This window comes from Saimiri boliviensis, chromosome 15 (genome assembly GCF_048565385.1).
Source record: "Saimiri boliviensis isolate mSaiBol1 chromosome 15, mSaiBol1.pri, whole genome shotgun sequence".
NCBI classification, from domain to species: domain Eukaryota; kingdom Metazoa; phylum Chordata; class Mammalia; order Primates; family Cebidae; genus Saimiri; species Saimiri boliviensis.
In genome coordinates, this window is record NC_133463.1 from 82,956,891 (window position 1) to 82,965,404 (window position 8,514).

The window sequence follows — 8,514 nt, forward strand, 5'->3', positions numbered from 1 at the left end:
AAAGCCATGCTGATTCTTAGTCACTTCTAATGATTATAAACTATCTGCTAAAAATCATAGTCTAACGTTTTATCAGGGATTGATCCTATTATAATTTGTTCCTGAAGTATATGTTCTTTCTAAAGATCTAGATTTTTTTTTTTTTTTTTTTTTGCTAGGGTTTTGCTCTGTTGCCCAGGTTGGAGTGCAGTGGCATGATCACGGCTCACTGCAGTTTTGACCTCTCAGGTTCAAGTGATCCTCCCACTTCAGCCTCCCAAGTAGCTAGAACCACAGGCACATGCCATCACACCCAGCTAACTATTTTTTAAAATTTTTATAGAGATGTGGTCTTACTATGCTGTCCAGGCTAGTCACAAACTCCTGGACTCACATGATCCTCCCACCTCGGATTCCCAAAATACTGGGATTATAGGTGTGAGCCTCTAATCCAAAGAGCTGGGTTTATAGGTGTGAATCTTCAGAGGCAATTGGCTTCTAAAGATCTTTAGAGTGTTTGAAAATCTTGTTTAAGCATCCTTTCTGAAATCTTAGATTAATAATTGGCTTATATGAATATTTTTCCTAATAGATTTTTTCAAAAAACATTTAACACTATTCTTTTAATTTAAAATACTGAATCAACAAAGTCCTAACAATATCTCTAACTATTATTTATAACTCATATTTCTCCAAAATATAACTGAATACACATACCAAGTTTGTGAAATACATTTATAGAACTTGTAGCTGTGAAGAACAAATTTAGGTAAATCATGACCGGCAGGTCAGCTGTGATAGAATCTAGGCCATTTGTTTTTCTTTGTTCTTATTTTGAGATAATCTTTTCCTCACTTTTTTTTTTAATAACACTGTAATTTTGTGTGCCTAATTCCTTTTTTATTATAATGAAGGCATCATCGTCATATTACGGTCTGTGTAGACCAAAGGAGATGTAAATTAATCTAAAGCGTCTCTGGTCTCCCGTGCTGGTGGACAGCCACCTGGGCTTTCGTCTTGAAGCACAAAATTAATGAAACGTGGATAACAAGAATCAAAGCTTGTGTCTGATAATAAATGTGCACCACTTGTTCAGCTAGTTAGATCTGTCCATAATATCAGAAATATCTGAAGTTTCAGAAATATCTGGGGTTTTAGTAGTTTTTAAGTATTTTTTAATATAACATACATTACTTAGACAAGTGCATACAATTTATTTGTACAGTTTAACACATGGTTGTGGAGTGAAGACCCAAGCAATCATCCCCCAGGCCAAGAAATAGAACAGTAAGAGCAACACAGAAGTCTTCTCTCTATTCCTTGCTAATGACAACCCCATTTTCCACCCTCCAGAAGTAACCACTTTCCTTTTATAGTAATAATTTCCTTATTTTTCATTGTAGGTTTATTGCCTGAGGATGCATTCCTAAACTGTATGTATTGGTTTTACTTGGTTCTAAACTGTTTAAAAATGGAACTGTATTGTATTATCCTTTGAAACTTAATTTTTTTCTCAACATTTAAGATTCATCATATTGTTGCATTAAAATTGGATTATTTATTTTCCTGCTAAATCTACTGTATGAATACACCATATAACAGGCATTTTGTTTGTTTCTGATGTTTGGTAATTACAAAAAAAGATGTTGCTTTAGACATCCTTTTACATTTATCTTAGTGAATATACACATGCATAGCTCTAAAAAACATGGAATATTCAACTTCACTACACAACACAATATTTTCTACGCAGCTTTACTGATTCACATTCTTATCGTCAGGATTACGAGTTTCTAAATCTTTACATCCTAGCCAACATGCAGTATTGTCAGTCTTTTTAATTTTTACCAATCACAGGTATGTAGTTGTATTTCATTATGATTTTAACTTGTATTCTCCTGATTAACATTGAGGTTGAGCACTTTTCATATGTTCTTCAGCCATTCGAATATCTTTTGTACATGTTCAAGTCTTTGTCTATATTTTTTAAATCAGGTTTTCTGTCTTATTTATTTTTAATATTCCTTGCATATTCTGCATGCTAACCCCTTTTAACCCATTCCTTGTTTAGCCCAAAAAAAAAAAAAAAAAAAAAAAAAAAAAAAAAAAAGTGCAGCTTGCAGCCAGTGCTTATTTCTCAGGGCAAATGGGAAGTGGGTTAAAAAATTATACATGTTACGAATATGTCCTCCCATTCTGTGGCCTGTATTTTAACTCTTTTTGTATCATCCTTTGAAGAACAAAAATTTTAATTTTTACTATAACCAATTTATAACTTTTCCTTTATGTTTCGTGTTTTTTCTATCTACATATCTTCTCCAAAATTATTAAGATATCTCTTATACTATCTTCAAAACCTTAGTATTTAGCTTCTCACAGTAGATCTTTGTCTTGATCCATTCAGCTTCTGCAACAATACATCTTAGACTGGGTAATTTATAAACAACAGAAATTTATTGCTCACAGTTCTGAAGGCTGGGAAGTCCAAGATCAAGTTGCCAAAAAGTCTGGTGTATGGTGGGGGCCTGTTCCTCATGGACAGTGCCTTCTATATATTCACATGGTAGAAGGGGCAAGGGAGCTCAAGCCTCTTTTTATAAGGGCATTAATACCACTCATGAGGGTGGAGCCCTCATCAATCACCTCCCAAAGGTTCCACCGTCCAGCATCATCACATTGGGTATTAGGCTCCAACATATGAATTTCAGGGGGATGCTAACATTCAGACCAAAGCGGTGTTTAACCCACCTGGAACTGATTTTACATATAGCATGGGGAAAGAGTACAATCTCAATGTTTCCAATATGAACAATTTCCAGTTGCTTCATTATTATTTATTTAAATGTTGTCCTTTACCTACAGCCATTTCTGTCATAAATCAAGCCCATGTATTTGAGATCTAAGTTCTCTATTCTGTTTCATTGGTCAATTTTTATTTTATTTTTTCCCTTTATTTTCTATGCTCCAGAAGAACTACTTGCAGCCTGTTTTTAAAATCTTTGCATAAATACCACATCATCTTGATAACTAAAATACTGTAATGTATCTTTATATCTGATAAAACAAATACTCCTACATTTTTCTTTTTCTTCAAAAAGCAGCTTCTCAAAATCTATGAAATAAAATTAATTGGAATTTTGATTGGGGTTGCATCAAATCTACAGACCAGTTTGGGAAAAACAAACATTTTTAAAATATTCATTTTTACAATCCATGAACATGATACAACTGTCTTTTATTTGAATATTTTTAAATATCTCTCAGTAAGTTTTCGTTTTTCAGCTTTAGAGGACCTCTGCATCTTTTCATAGATGTATTCCTAAGTAATTAATGCTTTTCAAATTATACTATGATTGGTATCTCTTTTTAATTCTACTTTTAACTGTGTTTTTACTGGAATAAGGAAACACAGTGTTTGTATACTGGTATTTTTGTTATCGGTAATAGTTTAGCTGTGGTTTTTTGGATTTTTTGATGTATATATAATAGCATCTGAGAAAAATAATAGTTTTTTTCCTCAAAACTCTTGTGTCTTATATTTATCTGTCTTCCTTATTTCACTGGATAGACCCTCTAGTACAGTATTGACTAGAAGCATAGACTTGCTCCTGATCTCAAAAAAAAAATCCTTTTTAAAAAATAATTATTTGGCCGGGTGCGGTGGCTCAAGCCTATAATCCCAGCACTTTGGGAGGCCGAGACGGGTGGATCACGAGGTCAAGAGATCGAGACCATCCTGGTCAACATGGTGAAACCCCATCTCTACTAAAAATACAAAAATTAGCTGGGCATGGTGGCGCATGCCTGTAGTCCCAGCTACTAGGGAGGCTGAGGCAGGAGAATTGCTTAAACCCAGGAGGCGGAGGTTGCGGTGAGCCGAGATCGCGCCATTGCACTCCAGCCTGGGTAACAAGAGCGAAACCCCGTCTCAAAAATAAATAAATAAATAAATAATAATAATAATAATTTATATATTTTAATTGGCAAATGAAAAACTATATATATGTTTATCATCTAAAATATGTTGTTTTGAAATATGTAAGGCTGGGCATGTTCATACATGCCTGTAGTCCAAGCTACTCAGAAGGCTGAGGTGAGAGGATTGCTTGAGCCTGGGATGTTGAAGTTTCAGTGAGCTGTGATTGCATCACTGCACTGGAGCCTGGACAACACAGCGAGACTTCTTGTCTCAAAAATAAACAAAAAGAAACATACATATACACTGTGGAATAGCTAAATCAAGCTAATTAAAATATACACCAAAGGAATATGTTTTAATATTTTATCAGGTAGTATAAGACTTGCTGAAAATTTTATGTTGATACATTTTATCAAATTAAAGGAGTTTCTTTCTATTTCTAGCTGCAAAGGAAATATATATTGAATTTCACCTAATGCTTTTTCCGCCATCAACCAAGATGATCATTTAATTTTCTTCTTTAGCATGTAAATGTGGTGAATCATATTAATTTATTTTGAGTAAATATATTTTTATTCAACCCTTGCTAACTACATTTTTTTCAGGTTCCAGACTTAAGCAATTAACTACAGCAGGAAAGAGCAGAACATGGTTGACTGGGACCTGAAATGTACCTACTCAAATGACCAAAAAAGGTTTTGAAACTTTTAAGTGCTGAAAGGAGGCTGTAGTTGAGTTGGGTTTCAAGTGGTCTGAAAACAGGTTCCCATTCTGGAAGCACTTTTCAGTGGGGTCAGGGGGCTCCAAGACCAAGTACTGAGGAATCTTAATGGACAGATAACATCAAGGACAAAGTTCTTCAGCAGGATTGGAACCCTTAAAAGTGCAGGATCAGGACACCCGTTGGGATATGTGGGTTAGGGCAGGAGGAAGGGAACTGACAAGAACGAGGCAGAGACCCAGTCGAAAACTGGGACAGCAGCACGGACTTGTGACCAGCATTGGAACCACAGTAAAATGTGAGTTATTAGAATGGAACGCTATCTCAGAATCTCAAAAATAGTAAAAATGACCCAGGGAGATGTAATTGGAGCTGCTTAGATCTCTGATCTCACATGAGGAATGATTTTAGGAGCTGGAAGTAGGACCGTACTTGCAAAGACAGATCAAGTAGTGCCAGATGGAGGAGTGTGAAGGCAGTGGGAGCCTTGAGATAGAATGGGCTGCCTGAAAAACTTCAAATCCCTAGAAAAGTAGGCCTGGACGTGGTTTGAACCTCGGACCTAGAAAACATAAGAGAGAAAGAAGTAGCTTGAGTTTGGTGCCATTAGCCTAAAACCCAACTCTTTCCAGTGGAAGCTGATTCATTCAAAGCCCAGTGCTACAGAAGACCATTTCCCTCAATAAACTATGAGTTGAGAACATGTCCCTTGCACACCAGGGAATCCACCTGGCTCATGGTAGACTCAGTACATCTTTGTTAAGGATGTTCTTGAACTAGCTGGAATGTTCTGGATACATTTCTTTTTTTCTCTTTGCTTTCTGGACACACTTCGTTTTTCCTCTTTGTTCCTCAATTTCTCCCTCTACCAAAGGAGGGGTTAGGCTAGATTAACCCTAAGAGCTCCACTTTGTCTTCCTTCATTCCTAGCGCTCCGCATTCTTCCAGGCCTTCATCACTGCTGACTTTTGCAGATCTCCTAGCTGGGATCCCTGCTTTCTGCCTTGCCTGTCCTACTGCTGTCTGAGCTCTCTCTAACATCTTAATCTATATTACTTCTTTCCTGAAACCTTTCGAACACCAGCCTCTGTGGACCAAAACCAAACTCCTGAACCTGCCACATTAGGCCCTGCATGTGCCAACTTCTGGAGTCCTCTCTTCTGTCCAGTACTTACCTCCCATGGCACCCTTCACCTTTGAGCCACCTTGAACAACGTAGAGTTCTCTAGATGTCTCTATTGACCTTTATTGTTCTATAAAATGGGCATATTTACATGGTTGTCATTGAAAAGCAAATAAGAAATGTGGAAACAAATTCTATATGATCTATTTAGATAACTAATTATCTATTAACATTTCAAATGTTTAGACTGATGGATACTGAGTGTGTAAGTCAACGTGGGCTGCTATGACAAAATACCACAGCCTGGGTGGCCTGAACAAAAGACATTTATTTCCCATAGTTCTGGATGCTGGAAAGTCCAAGATCAAGATGCTGGCAGATTTAGTGTCTGGTGAGAACTCACAGCCATCTCTATGCGGTGCTCTCACATAGCAGAGAGGGAGAGCATGCACCTGAGCCAACACACATGTCTTCTGGTTTTTATTCTTATAATTCCACCATAAGGGCCCCATCCTCATGACTTCATCTAAACCTAATTACTTCCACAAGGCCCCTTCTCCAAATACCATCACATGGGAGGTTAGGACTTTAACAGATGAATTTGGTGGTGGGGTAAGATACAATTCAGCCCATAACGCTGAGCAAAGGGATGATGGTTGATATAGGCTTTTGGTTGCTATCGGCTCTAGTAAAACATCTATGGCACCAGGAAGTTCATGTTCAAAACAAGGTATTCTGTGTGTAAACAACTACATACTTTTTCAGGAGGCTGAGGCGTGAGGATCACCTGAGCCCAGGTGATTGAGGTTACAGTGAGCTGTGATTGCACCATTGCACTCCAGCCTGGGCTACAGAATGAGACCCTGTCTCTAAAAAACAACACAAAACCAACCAACTGAACAACAACAACAAAAACCTATCTATTTTGGGGGGTGTTCAGGAGGGTGGTTGGAGTAGAGAAGAAAGTTGGGGATTGTTGGGAAATGAGGAGGAAGAGACAGGCAAAAGCCAGTTCAAGGAGAGGTCCTGTATTTACAAAAAAAAGAAAAAAAAAAGTGAATTATAACTCATGAATGAATAAGATCATGAGAAAACAGGTTCACTGATACACTCTCATGTGATTGGCTGTTAGCTTCAAGAGCTATTTCAATTCTCCCCCAGTGATCCTACTTTTGGGAATTTATCCTAAGAAAATAATCCAAAAGATTAGTAGAGGTATGTGTCCAAAGATATTTCACATTACTTATGATGATAAAAACTGGAAGTAACTCATTTTGGAATACTTAAGTACTTATTAACTAAAGAGTTGCTGAATGAACCAATAAATGCTTGTTGAATATAAAGTGACAATGAAAACAGTGAAGTCCAGGTTCACAGAATGGAAAAAATCTATGAAGTAAAATAAAGAAAATATAAAATCATAGCTACATAACACTACAAGTATATAAATACAGTGAAAAAACAGGCAACACTAGAAGTAAATATAGATTAAAATGACAGCAGACTATTTGCTAGAGTGGCATAATATGTGCCACTAAGATATGCTTAAAAAGACACTGCCTTTTTGAAAATTTAAAAAAAAAAAAAAAAAAAAAAAAAAAAAAAAAAAAAAAAAAAAAACAGTCCTCCACAAGGTAATCCGGCTGGCCTGTCAGCAGCACAGTCTCACAAAGTAGCCTTTGTTTGTCCCAGCCTGAATCAACACTTGGCTCTCAGCAACACAAGTGAATTGATGAAATATTTGGAGTCAATACAGTGGAAAGAAGTATTTGTTGTATAATGAAGCACAAAACAATGGTAACTGGGGAAGCAGGGTGACAGAGGAAGAGGATTTGAACTGCTAAATGAACTACATGCTTCAGGCCAAAGCGTCCATTATCACCCACATGCAGGATGAGAAATAGAGTCCTTGTTTGTGAATAAACGAAAGGGATCCTAAACCATCAGAGGACTCCCCAGGGGAACTGGGCTTACCCTCCCTTAGAACAAATACTGAGGAGAAAGAGAAGTAGGTATTTGGCAACAGTTATGACATTACTGGATTTATAGCTCCTCTAGTAACACGTTTCCTCAAAGTAGAGTTTCCAAATTTCAGAGCTGGATAAGGGAACTAAAGTTTAAAGGGATAGGTGATTAAGCTGAGGTCATACAGTCAGTATACAGCATGGGAATACAAACATGGGCTGCCGGTCACACAGACTGCGTGTCAAACTCCAGAGCTGCCCATTCCCAGCTATGTCTCAATCAAGCATTCCCTCTAACAGTTATTAAGATGATGTGTGTCTCAAACAAGTCACTCGGTCTTGCCTGGCACCAATTTTCTCACCTGTAAAACAGCACGAGGCCTCTGCTGTGCTCTTCTGTGGCTGTCCACCCACCTCACCCTTCTTCAAAACATCCAGAAGAGCCATCTGTCACCAACTCTCAGCCCATGGACTCTGAATAGGCCCTGAGCCCATGAGCGCATCATATTCTCAGGGACTTGGGTGCTGGGTCAGGAAGGATGTGGGAGCTGATGAGAGGTGCTGAGGGGTGAGATCTGGGCAACGATGGAGGAAGCAGCAAATCCTCTTCCCCACTGGATCTGAAGCTGAACAGAGGGAAAGGCTTGAGCTCCTATGACCTCCATTTTGGCCAACACACACAAAGAACAGGGCCAAGAGATGGGAGATAAAGAACGCGGGGCTCGGAGACAGCACAGCCTTACCTTTCTGGTTGTTGAGCCAATACATTTCTTTTTTTCTGTTGGTGTTTGTTTTCCCTAAACTAGTT